Source organism: Thermobia domestica, chromosome 6 (assembly GCF_964235325.1).
Source record: "Thermobia domestica chromosome 6, izTheDome1.hap1.1, whole genome shotgun sequence".
Lineage (NCBI taxonomy): Eukaryota > Metazoa > Arthropoda > Insecta > Zygentoma > Lepismatidae > Thermobia > Thermobia domestica.
This window is the reverse complement of record NC_137459.1, coordinates 299,376,920-299,389,677: the sequence shown is the minus strand read 5'-3', so window position 1 is coordinate 299,389,677 and position 12,758 is coordinate 299,376,920.

Genomic DNA, 12,758 nt, shown 5'->3' with positions numbered 1-12,758 from the left:
AGTGCGTTAATTGGTTGGATAATCCACCACAATCCGTCCAGGGAGCTTGCTTCAAATGAATGGAGCGCCACGCAGCGGAGAGTCTCATTATTTACTGCATACACTTTTTGAGCGCATAGTTCGTCAGTGCATTAATTGTTTTAATCTTTAACCACAATCCCTCCGGGTAGCTTGCATCTAGCGAATGGAGCGCCACGCAGCGGCAAGTCTCATTACTTTCTGGACACATACTGTGTGTGATCATAGTGCTTCAGTGCGTTAATTGGTTGGATCATCCACCACAATCCCTCCGGGGAGCTTACTTCAAGCGAATGGAGCGCCACGCAGCGGCGAGTCTCATTACTTTGTGCATACACTTTACGAGGGCATAGTTCGTCAGTGCGTTAATTCTTTTGATTATCCACCAGAATACCTCCGGGTAGCTTGCTTCTAGCGAATGGAGCGCCACGCTGCGGCGAGTCTCATTACTATCTTGACACATACTGTGTGTTAGCATAATGCTTCAATGCGTTAATTGTTTTGATCATCCACCACAATCCCTCCGAGTACCCTGCTTGTATCGAATAGAATGCCACGCAGCGGCGAGTCTCATTACTATCTTGACACATACTGTGTGTGAGCATAGTGCTTCAGTGCGTTAATTGGTTCGATCATCCACCACAATCCCTCCGGGTAGCTTACTTCTAGCGAATGGAGCGCCACGCAGCTGTGAGTCTCATTACTATCTTGACACATACTGTGTGTGACCATAGTGTTTCAGTGTGTTAATTGGTTGGTTCATCCACCACAATCCCTCCGGGTAGTTTGCTTGTAGCGAATAGAGCGCCACGGAGCGGCGGTTCTCATTACTTTCTTGACACATACTGTGTGCGAGCATAGTTTCTCAGTGCGTTAATTGTTTTGATCATTTACAAGAAACCATCGGGGTAGCTTGCTTCTACCGAATGGAGCGCCAAGAAGCGGCCAGTCTCACTATTTACTGCATACACATTATGAGGGCAAAGTTCGTCACTGAATTAATTGTTTTAATCATTAACCACAATCCCTTCGGGTACCTAGCTTCTAGCGAATGGAGCACCACGCAGCGGCGAGTCTCATTGCTTTTTGCATACACTTTATTAGAAAATAGTTCGTCAGTGCGTTAATTGTTTTGATCATCCACCACAATTCCTCCCGGTATCTTGCTTCTAGCGAATGGAGCGCCACGTAGCGGCGAGTATCATTACTTTCTTGACATATAGTGTGTGAGCATAGTGCTTCAGTGCGTTAATTGTTTTGATCACCCACCACAATCCCTCCGAGTAGCTTGCTTCTATCGAATAGAGTGCCTCACAGCAGCGAGTCTCATTACTATCTTGACATACTGTGTGTGAGCATAGTGTTTCAGTGCCTTAATTGGTTGGATCATCCACCACAATCCCTCCGGGTAGTTTGCTTCTAGCGAATGGAGCCCCACGCAGCGACGAGTCTCATTACTTTCTTGACACATACTGTGTCTGAGCATAGTTCGTCAGTGCGTTAATTGTTTTGATAATTTACCACAATCCATCGGGGTAGATTGCACTAGCGTATGGAGCGCCAAGCAGCGGAGAGTCTCATTATTTACTGCATACACTTTATGAGGGCATAGATCGTCAGTGCGTTAATTGTTTTAACATTAACCACAATCCCTCCGGGTAGCTTGCTTCTAGCGAATGGAGCGCCACGCAGCGGCGAGTCTCATTACTTTCTGCATACACTTTATGAGGGCATAGTGCTTCAGTGCGTTAATAGGTTGGATAATCCAACACAATCCCTCCGGGGAGCTTGCTTCAAGCGAATGGAGCACCACGCAGCGGCGAGTCTCATTACTTTCTGCATACAATTTATGAGGGCATAGTTCGTCAGTGCGTTAATTGTTTTGATCATCCACCACAATCCGTCTGGGTTACTTGCTTCTAGAGAATGGAGCGCACGCAGCGGCGAGTCTCATTACTTTCTTGACACATATTGTGTGTGATTATAGTGCTTCAGTGCGTTAATTGGTTGGATCATCCACCGCAATCCCCCCGGGTAGCTTGCTTCAAGCGAATGGAGCGCCACTCAGCGGAAAGTCTCATTACTTTCTGGATACATACTGTGTGTAAGCATAGTGCTTCAGTGCGTTAATAGGTTGGATAATCCACCACAATCTCTCCGGGGAGCTTGCTTCAAGCGAATGGAGCGCCACGCAGCGGCAAGTCTCATTACTTTCTGCATACACATTATGATGGCATAGTTCGTCAGTGCGTTAATTGTCTTTATCATCCACCACAATCCCTCCGGGTACCTTGCTTCTAGCGAATGGAGCGCCACGCAGCGGCAAGTCTCATTACTTTCTGGACACATACTGTGTGTGATCATAGTGCTTCAGTGCGTTAATTGGTTGGATCATCCACCACAATCCCCCCGGGGAGAGTGCTTCAAGCGATTGGAGCGCCACGCAGCGGCAAGTTTCATTACTTTCTGGACACATACTGTGTGTGAGCATAGTGCTTCAGTGCGTTAATAGGTTGGATAATCCACCACAATCCCTCCGGGTAGCTACCTTCAGGGGAATGGAGTGAAACGCAGCGGCGAGTCTGATTCTGTTGTGCATACACTTTATGAGTGCATATCTCGTCAGTGCGTTCATTCGTTGGATCATCCACCACAATCCTCCCGGGGAGATTGCTTCAAGCGAATGGAGCGCCACGTTGCGGCGAGTCTCATTACTTTCTGGACACATACTGTGTGTGATCATAGTGCTTCAGTGCGTTAATTGGTATGATCATCCACCACAATCCCTCCGGCAAGCTTGCTTCTAGCGAATGGAGTGCCACGTGGCGGCGAGTCTCATTACTTTCTTGACACATACTGTGTGTGAGCATAGTACTTCAGTGCGCTAATTGTTTTGATCATCCAGCACAATCCCTCCGGCAAGCTTGCTTCTAGCGAATGGAGTGCCACGTATCGGCGAGTCTCATTAATCTCTTGACACATACTAATTGTGAGCATAGTGCTTCAGTGCGTTAATTGTTTTGATCATCCACTACAATCCCTCCGGGTAGCTTGCCTCTAGCGAATGGAGCGCCACGCAGCGACGAGTCTCATTACTTTCTTGGCAAATACTGTGTGTGAGCATAGTGCTTCAGTGCGTTCATTGTTTTGATCATCCTCCACAATCCCTCCGGGTAGCTTGCTTCAAGCGAATGGAACGCCACGCAGCTTCGAGTCTCATTATGTACTGCATACACATTATGAGGGCATATCTCGTCAGTGCATTAATTCGTTGGATCATCCACCACAATCCCTCCCTGGAGCTTGTTTCAAGCGATGGGAGCGAAACGCAGCGGCTAGTCTCATTCTGTTGTGCATACACTTTATGAGTGCATATCTCGTCAGTGCGTTCATTCGTTGGATCATCCACCACAATCCTCCCGGGGAGATTGCTTCAAGCGAATGGAGCGCCACGCAGCGGCGAGTCTCATTTCTTTCTTGACACATACTGTGTGTGAGCATAGTGCTTCAGTGCGTTCATTGGTTGGATCATCCACCACAATCCCTCCGGGGAGCTTGCTTCAAGCAAATGGAACGCCACGCAGCTTCGAGTCTCATTATGTCCCGCATACACTTTATGAGGGCATATCTCGTCAGTTCGTTCATTCGTTGGATAATCCACCACAATCCCCCCGGGGAGACTGCTTCAAGCGAATGGGGCGTCACGCAACGGCGAGTTTCATTACTTTCTTGACACATACTGTGTGTGAGCATAGTACTTCAGTGCGTTAATTTTTTTGAACGTCCACCACAATCACTCCGGGTAGCTTGCTTCTAGCAAATGGAGCGCCACGTATCGGAGAAGCTCATTAATTTCTTGACAAATACTGTGTGTGAGCATAGTTTCTCAGTGCGTTAATTGGTTGGATCATCCACCACAATCCCTCCGGGTAGCTTGATTCTAGCGAATGGAGCCCCACGCAGCGACGAGTCTCATTAATTTCTTCACACATACTCTGTGTGAACATGGTGCTTCATTGCGTTAATTGGTTGGATAATCCACCACAATCCGTCCAGGGAGCTTGCTTCAAGTGAATGGAGCGCCACGCAGCGGAGAGTCTCATTATTTACTGCATACACTTTTTGAGCGCATAGTTCGTCAGTGCATTAATTGTTTTAATCTTTAACCGCAATACCTCCGGGTAGCTTGCTTCTAGCGAATGGAGCGCCACGCAGCGGCGAGTCTCATTACTATCTTGACACATACTGTGTGTTAGCATAATGCTTCAATGCGTTAATTGTTTTGATCATCCACCACAATCCCTCCGAGTACCCTGCTTCTATCGAATAGAGTGCCACGCAGCGGCGAGTCTCATTACTATCTTGACACATACTGTGTGTGAGCATAGTGCTTCAGTGCGTTAATTGGTTCGATCATCCACCACAATCCCTCCGGGTAGCTTACTTCTAGCGAATGGAGCGCCACGCAGCTGTGAGTCTCATTACTATCTTGACACATACTGTGTGTGACCATAGTGTTTCAGTGTGTTAATTGGTTGGTTCATCCACCACAATCCCTCCGGGTAGTTTGCTTGTAGCGAATAGAGCGCCACGGAGCGGCGGTTCTCATTACTTTCTTGACACATACTGTGTGCGAGCATAGTTTCTCAGTGCGTTAATTGTTTTGATCATTTACAAGAAACCATCGGGGTAGCTTGCTTCTACCGAATGGAGCGCCAAGAAGCGGCCAGTCTCACTATTTACTGCATACACATTATGAGGGCAAAGTTCGTCACTGCATTAATTGTATTAATCATTAACCACAATCCCTCCGGGTACCTAGCTTCTAGCGAATGGAGCGCCACGCAGCGGCGAGTCTCATTGCTTTTTGCATACACTTTATAAGAAAATAGTTCGTCAGTGCGTTAATTGTTTTGATCATCCACCACAATTCCTCCCGGTATCTTGCTTCTAGCGAATGGAGCGCCACGTAGCGACGAGTCTCATTACTTTCTTGACATATAGTGTGTGAGCATAGTGCTTCAGTGCGTTAATTGTTTTGATCATCCACCACAATCCCTCCGAGTAGCTTGCTTCTATCGAATAGAGTGCCTCACAGCAGCGAGTCTCATTACTATCTTGACATACTGTGTGTGAGCATAGTGTTTCAGTGCGTTAATCGGTTGGATCATCCACCACAATCCCTCCGGGTAGTTTGCTTCTAGCGAATGGAGCCCCACGCAGCGACGAGTCTCATTACTTTCTTGACACATACTGTGTCTGAGCATAGTTTGTCAGTGCGTTAATTGTTTTGATAATTTACCACAATCCATCGGGGTAGATTGCACTAGCGTATGGAGCGCCAAGCAGCGGAGAGTCTCATTATTTACTGCATACACTTTATGAGGGCATAGATCGTCAGTGCGTTAATTGTTTTAACATTAACCACAATCCCTCCAGGTAGCTTGCTTCTAGCGAATGGAGCGCCACGCAGCGGCGAGTCTCATTACTTTCTGCATACACTTTATGAGGGCATAGTGCTTCAGTGCGTTAATAGGTTGGATAATCCAACACAATCCCTCCGGGGAGCTTGCTTCAAGCGAATGGAGCACCACGCAGCGGCGAGTCTCATTACTTTCTGCATACAATTTATGAGGGCATAGTTCGTCAGTGCGTTAATTGTTTTGATCATCCACCACAATCCCTCCGGGTACCTTGCTTCTAGCGAATGGAGCGCCACGCAGCGGCAAGTCTCATTACTTTCTGGACACATACTGTGTGTGATCATAGTGCTTCAGTGCGTTAATTGGTTGGATCATCCACCACAATCCCCCCGGGGAGAGTGCTTCAAGCGAATGGAGCGCCACGCAGCGGCAAGTTTCATTACTTTCTGGACACATACTGTGTGTGAGCATAGTGCTTCAGTGCGTTAATATTTTTGATAATCCACCACAATCCCTCCGGGTAGCTACCTTCAAGGGAATGGAGCGAAACGCAGCGGCGAGTCTCATTCTGTTGTGCATACACTTTATGAGTGCATATCTCGTCAGTGCGTTCATTCGTTGGATCATCCACCACAATCCTCCCGGGGAGATTGCTTCAAGCGAATGGAGCGCCACGTTGCGGCGAGTCTCATTACTTTCTTGACACATACTGTGTGTGAGCATAGTGCTTCAGTGCGTTGATTGGTTGGATTATCCACCACAATCCCTCCGGGGAGAGAGTTTCAAACGAATGGAGCGCCACGTATCGGCGAGGCTCATTACTTTCTTGACACATACTGTGTCTCAGCATAGTTCGTCAGTGCATTATTTGTTTTGATCATTTACCACAATCCATCGGGGTAGCTTGCTTCTAGCGAATGGGGCGCCAAGCCGTAGCGAGTCTCATTACTTTCTGCATACACTTTATAAGGGCATAGTTCGTCATTGCGTTAATTGTTTTGATCATCCACCACAATCCCTCCGGGTACCTTGCTTCTAGCGAATGGAGCGCCACGCAGCGGCAAGTCTCATTACTTTCTGGACACATACTGTGTGTGATCATAGTGCTTCAGTGCGTTAATTGGTTGGATCATCCACCACAATCCCCCCGGGGAGAGTGCTTCAAGCGAATGGAGCGCCACGCAGCGGCAAGTTTCATTACTTTCTGGAATAATACTGTGAGTGAGCATAGTGCTTCAGTGCGTTAATAGGTTGGATAATCCACCACAATCCCTCCGGGAAGCTTGCTTCAAGCGAATGGAGCGCCACGCAGCGGCGAGTCTCATTAGTTTCTGCATACACTTTATGATGGCATAGTTCGTCAGTGCGTTAATTGTTTTGATCATCCACCGCAATCCCTCCGGGTATCTTGGTTCTAGCGAATGGAGGGCCACGCAGCGGCGAGTCTCATTACTTTCTTGGCACATACTGTGTGTGAGCATAGTACTTCAGTGCGTTAGTTGTTTTGATTATCCACCATAATCCCTCCGGGTAGCTTGCTTCTAGCGAATGGAGCGCCACGTATCGGCGAGGATCATTACTTTCTTCACAAATACCGTGTGTGAGCATAGTTTCTCAGTGCGTTAATTGGTTGGATCATCCACCACAATCCCTCCCTGTAGTTTGCTTCTAGCGAATAGAGCGCCACGCAGCGGCGGTTCTCATTACTTTCTTGACACATACTGTGTGTGAGCATAGTGCTTAAGTGCGTTAATTGTTTTGATCATCCACCACAATCCCTCCGGGTAGCTTGCTTCTAGCGAATGGAGCCCCACGCAGCGACGAGTCTCATTACTTTCTTCACACATACTGTGTGTCAACATGGTGCTTCAGTGCTTTAATTGGTTGGATAATCCACCACAATCCGTCCAAGGAGCTTACTTCAAGTGAATGGAGCGCCACCCAGCGGCGAGTCTCATCATTTACTGCATATACTTTATGAGCGCATAATTCGTCAGTGCATTAATTGTCTTCATCATATACAACAAACCATCGGGGTAGCTTGCTTCTAGCGAATGGAGCGCCAAGAAACGGCGAGTCAGTAGTAGTGGTCCGCGTATGTCCAGCCGAGTCAGCAAAAATTTTTGTGACGTCATAGGTCAAAGGTCAATGACCTTGGCCTGGGGTCAATGACCTAGGGGTACCTAGGACCACCCCCTCTAAATTTTGGCAGGGGTACCTTGGCCCACCCCGTAAATTTTTTCAGGGGTACATAGGACCACCCCCCTTAAATTTTGGAAATTGCCAAATCTAAAAATTGGGTGTGGTAGCCTAGGACCATAGTATGTACCTCTATCAGTATTGGGTGTCTATGTCCTTCCCTTTTATGGGTAAAAAATTGCCAAAAATTTAAATTTCGGGGGTTTTTGACCTAATTTATCTCCTTGGATGAGGTGTTTTTACCCTATATGGCTATATGGGCGTATACAGGGGTCCATTAGCTTTCATAACATATGGGTATTAATGCACCCCTTGAAAAATTTGGGAGGGGTACCTTGGCCCACCCCTTAAATTTTGGAAATTTCCCAATTTAAACATTGGGTATTATAGTACAGGACCCTAATATGTATCATGATAAATTTGGGTGGTCCACCTCGTCCCCTTCTAGGGGTACAAAATTGCCAAAAATATAAACGTAAGCAATACGTTATACCACGTGTTTGGTTTCGGCCTAATTTATCTCCTTGGATGAGGTCCTATTACCTTATATAGTTATATGGGCGTATACAAGGGTCCATTCCCTTTCATAAGACATAGGTATATTAATGCACCCCTTGAAAAATTTGGGAGGGGTACCTTGGCCCACCCCTTAAATTTTGGAAATTGCCAAATCTAAAAATTGGGTGTGGTAGCCTAGGACCATAGTATGTACCTCTATCAGTATTGGGGGTCTATGTCGTTCCCTTTCATGTGTAAATAAATAGCCAAAAATTCAAATTTCGGGGGTTTTTGACCTAATTTATCCCCTTTGATGAGGTGTTATTACCTTATATGGTTATATGGGCGTATACAGGGGTCCATTCCCTTTCATAACATATGGGTATATTAATGCACCCCTTGAAAAATTTGCGAGGGGTACCTTGGCCCACCCCTTAAATTTTGGATATTGCCCATTTTCAACATTGGGTATTATAGTACAGGACTCTAATATGTATCATGATAAATTTGGGTGCTCCACCTCGTTTCCTTCTAGGGGTACAAAATTGCCAAAATATAAACGTAAGCAATACGTTATACCACGTGTTTGGTTTTTGGTCGATTTTATCCCCTTTGATGATGTGTTATTATTCTATATAGTTATATGGTCATGTATAGGGGTCCATTACCTTTCATAAGATATGGGTATATTTGTGCACTCCTTTAAAAATTTGGGAGGGGTACTTAGGCCCACCCCTTAAATTTTGGAAATTGCCCAATTTAAAACATTTGGTATTATAGTACCGGACCCTAACATGTATTATGATAAATTTGGGTGGTCCACCTCGTTCCCTTTTAGGGGTACAAAATTGTCAAAATATAAACGTAAGCAATACGTTGTACCACGTGTTGGGTCTTTTGGCCCAATTTATCCTCTTGGATGAGGTTCTATTACCTTATATCTTTATATGGTTATGTATAGGGGTCTATTCCCTATCATAAGACATAGGTACATTTGTGCACTCCTTTAAAAATTTGGGAGGGGGTACTTTGGCCCACCCCTTAAATTTTAGAAATTGCTCATTTTATATATTTGGTATTATAGTACTGGACCCTAACATGTATTATGATAAATTTGGGTGGTCCACCTCGTTCCCTTTTAGGGTACAAAATTGCCAAAATATAAACGTAAGCAATACGTTGTACCACGTGTTTGGTTTTGACCTAAGTTATCCCCTTGGATGAGGTCCTATTACCTTATATGGTTATATGGTTATGTATAGGGGTTTATTCCCTATCATAAGACATAGGTACATTTGTGCACTCCTTTTAAAATTTGTGAGGGGTACCTTGGCCCACCCCTTAAATTTTAGAAATTGCTCATTTTATATATTTGGTATTATAGTACTGGACCCTAACATGTATTATGATAAATTTGGGTGGTTCACCTCGTTCCTTTTAGGGCTACGAAATTGCCAAATTTTAGTACAACCACGTGTTTGTTTTGGCTCAATTTATCCCATTGGATGAGGTCCTATTACCTTATATGATTATATGGTTATGTATATTGGTCCATTCCCTATTATAAGACATGGGTATATTGATGCACCCTTTAAAAATTTGGGAGGGGTACCTTAGCCCACCTCTTTATTTTGGAAATTGCCCAATTTCAACATTTGGTATAATAGTATAAGACCCTAATATATATATATATATATATATATATTACTATAAATTTGGGTGGTCCACCTTGTTCCCTTTCATGAGTAAAAAAAATGCCAAAATATAAAGATAAGCAATATGTTGTATCACGTGTTTGGTTTTTGGCCCAATTTATCCCGTTTGATGCGGTCTTATTACCGTATATGTTTATATGGTCATGTATATAGGTTCATTTCATATCATAAGACATGAGTACATTGATACACCATTTAAAAATTTGGGAGGGGTATCTTGACTCATCCACTCAGTTTTAGAAATGGTTTAATATAAGCATTTGGTATCTTCGTACAGGTCTTCAATATGTACCACTATAAATTTGGATGGTTCACATCGTTCCCTTTCATGGATAAAGAACTACCAAAAATCAAATTTCGGAGGTTTTTGACTCCCATTTAATACGTTATATGGTTTATTATCTCTATATGTTTATGTTCTCTTTTAAATTTGGGAATTATAAAATAACATAATTTGGTAAACGTTTTCTAGGACCCATTGGTGTTCCTCTTATGGCCAAATATTCAAAATTTAAAGGTTATTGACCGGCTTTATTATTGAATAAGTACAGGATTTATTACTTTTTCATAAGACACAGGTGTATTTGTGTACCAATCTTAAATTTTGGGAGGGGGTACATTTCTTATTGTCATATCAATAATTGGTAATTGTTCTTTGGGTAAATCATTGTGATCACGTGATCAGTTATTGACCTATGATGGGATTAGGAGTCCAGGACATTGGTACATTGAAACTTTGTAGGATAATTTGAGAATGCGTCATTGGTATTGATTATTACAGCCAAATATAAACGTAAGCAAGACGTTGTACCACGTGATTGACCTTGATGAGGTAGTGTACAGGGATACATAGCTAACCTTATTGAAACTTATGACTCATAGTCTTAAGGGAATACATGCTACAACACTGGCAAAGTTATTGTTGATGTAATTTGATTGGTTGATCACTATCTTTCGTGCAATCTGATTGGCTGATCACTATCTTTCGTGCAATCTGATTGGTTGCTGATTTTCAAATCTTTGCTGCATTCAGTTTTATTTTAACATTTAAAAAGTTTGAAACTTTGGTTTGACATTTTTTCGTTTGATATTTTTCGTTTAAAAATTTTTGTTTCGAAATTTTTGTTTCACAATTTTGTTTGAATTTTTTTGTTTCAGAATTTTGTTTGAAAATATTTTGTTTAAAATTTTTTGTTTGTAAATTTTTGTTTCAATTTTTTTGTTTAAAATTTTTTCGTTTGAAATTTTTCGTTTCCAAATTTTTTTTCTGTTTCAAGATTTTTGTTTGAAAAAATTTTTCGTTTCCAAATTTTGTTTCAAATTTTTTGTTTGAAAATTTTTGTTTGAAAATTTTTTTGTTTGAAATTTTTTTGATGCAAAATTTTGTTTAAAATTTTTTTGTTCGAAATTTTTGTTTTGAAATTTTTTGTTTTTCCAAAATTTTTTTTGTTTCGAAAGTTTTGTTTGAAATTTTTGTTTCAAAGTTTGGTTTGACATTTTTTAAAAGTTTGTGCACTCATTAGTAAAGAACCGGAACTGTTTAGAACTAAAACCTCTGGCAACATTGTGGTGCAATAGTACACGTCAGAACATAGGGTTGTACTTGAAATGAAAAAAACACAATTCATTCAAATGGATCATTTTATTACACTCCACATACATTCATACCAGATAGTGGTTCTGTATATTGTCGATACAGTGTATTTTGAACTTCTTGCACTAGTTTGTCTTTAGCATATAATTTTAATTCCAGTTGAAGTCTTTTAAGGTCTATTGCAATATCAATTGGTGGAAACTCAATGTCCATTTGATCACAAATAAACTGTTTATCAATACAGGTATGCACCCACGAACGATGTTGACAACCATCACAATATCTAGATACATGTTGTACAATATGCATAACACATTTTTCAAAATAGTACTTTTTCAGGAATATACTTGTTTTGTTGCACACTTCCACTGCATGTTTCACACACTGAAATACGCTGATGAATTTGTTCCATTCCGTTTGTGTTAGATACACCATATTGCGAGGGACATGGAATGTACTCTTTTTACGTAACAGCACCATCTTCTCTTCGAGGACTGTACGCATCACCACTTCATGATTTGAGCCTAATGATTTGACTATGGTCACATTTAGCTCATCGTTCATTTGGTCGATTCGTGCCATTCTTCACAAGTCTGTTGTACACCAAATTGTTCTGCTTTGCCCAATCGAATTACTGGTTCAAATGTTCTAGCACTGATACCAATCATCACATGTTTTGTTTATTGGATAATAGCTTGCGAAGATGAACTCTTTATCGTTAGAAGTACACATCTTTCCTCCTGAAAAGCACTTGCTCAAATGATTTCACGGTATTGGTTGATTTATAGAACTACGACTGACGTCATGTGCTGACATTTGAATTCATGATTTCATCACAGTTACTGACGTCATGCCGACCAACCACATTCATACAACTATGTCTGACGTGCTAATTCATGATTTCATCACAATTGCTGACGAATCCGGCTGTGTACTAAATTCAAGTTGATGACTTCGACCCAAGAATCCTTTGTAACATAAAGATACAGATCCAGTATTTAAGAAACGCAGCAGTTCTTCTTGTTTTGATGCCTCCACGGGTAAATATCTTGCTGGTAAAATTATATTCTTATCATTTTCAAGCTTCACTACGATTCTTAATCCAAACTCTGTAGGGATCATTTGGCTAGCTAAGATTCTATAAGGTACATTCTGTTGTAAATCAGTAATCTTGGTAAATGATTTCATGAAATCACGTGTGTTTAGAAACTGCAGACAAGTAGCCATGATGACGTTATCATGAATACTAACTCGAACGATGATGCAAAACTGATGACGTTGCGTTATCATGTTCTGACGTGTACTATTGCA